This window comes from Otolemur garnettii, unplaced genomic scaffold, assembly GCF_000181295.1.
Source record: "Otolemur garnettii isolate 467f Iridium unplaced genomic scaffold, OtoGar3 scaffold00147, whole genome shotgun sequence".
Lineage (NCBI taxonomy): Eukaryota > Metazoa > Chordata > Mammalia > Primates > Galagidae > Otolemur > Otolemur garnettii.
The window spans coordinates 1,435,399-1,436,617 of NW_003852542.1; positions in this window are offsets into that span (position 1 = coordinate 1,435,399).

Sequence of the window (1,219 nt, forward strand, 5' to 3'; positions counted from 1 at the left end):
AGACGCCGAGCCCGAAATTTAATTTAAAATTCAAAAAAATGTTAAAAGCAGACTGGAAACCTCAATAGAAAATATGACCATGATGGGAAAAAACTAAAAATAAGTAAGTATGAGATAAGAGGGGGAAAAAGCAAATAAATACACCAAAATGTTAAGAGTGATCATAGTCCCATATTGGCACTATGGGCAATTTATTTTTCTTTTCCTTTTGGTTTATACTTTCCAAAATTCTTTTAAACTAAATAACAAGGCAAAACTTCTTTCAATTTAAATATTAATTGTATACATCGGGGGCAGAGAGGGACTTAGGGACTTGCTTAAGTCACAAATTCAATGCACAGCCCAGGCCACCCTCTAGTTGTCATTGGCAGCTTAATCAGCTCGGGACTCCAGATGACAACCAGAAAACAAAGATTCCCATCACCAGGCTGGGCTCAAGGCCTTATTAGTGCCTGACAGCAGCCACTGATGCTCTGACCAAGAGGCTCTGGTTCCAAACACCGCCAGAGGTGTGTAAGAGAGGACCTCCCACGTTCTAAAGTGATAGTGAAATCGGTGAATAGACCAAAAGAACCTCAGAGGGACCTTGGCTCTGGAAACCTCCACCTTGGTTTTCTGAGGCTTTCCTCTGTCCCAGCCACGTCCGAGCCAAGAGCGTGCGTGGCCAGCCCGCGACCTGATTCTCCACACTAGTACTCCACAGGCCACACACTCCACCTGCCCCAGGACACTCCATCTCCCAAGCCTGCCCCTTCCTGCCAGGTATTCACTTTCTCCTGCTCCCAGGCCCACTGTCCCTTTGCGGGGTGGGCGCTGCAGGTTTGAATGAGCAAGGAGCTAGCCCAGCTGTCCCAGCCAGGGGCCCTGCAGATGGCTGCCGGTCAGCCCGAGCCGCCCCACCCCCACCCCGTCCCCTGCCCTCGGGGCCCAGGACAACCCCCCCCACTTCCACTGCGGTCTCTTTTTATTTAGTTTTGTAACTAAGCCCCTTTCAATTTTTTTGACAAGTGAAAGGAGAGTTGGGAGAACTCCTAGTCTGGCCTAGAGTACAGAGGTTTTCCAATTTAGAGACTTCTACCCAAATTAAATTTTGACATTGTAACCATTTCTAAAGACAGATGTATTGCATAGGGAGCTCCTCAGCAATTGGTAGATAGAGATGGGAGAGGTCAAGGGGCCCAACCACATTATCTCCCTGTTCTATCTTTTTTTTTTTTTT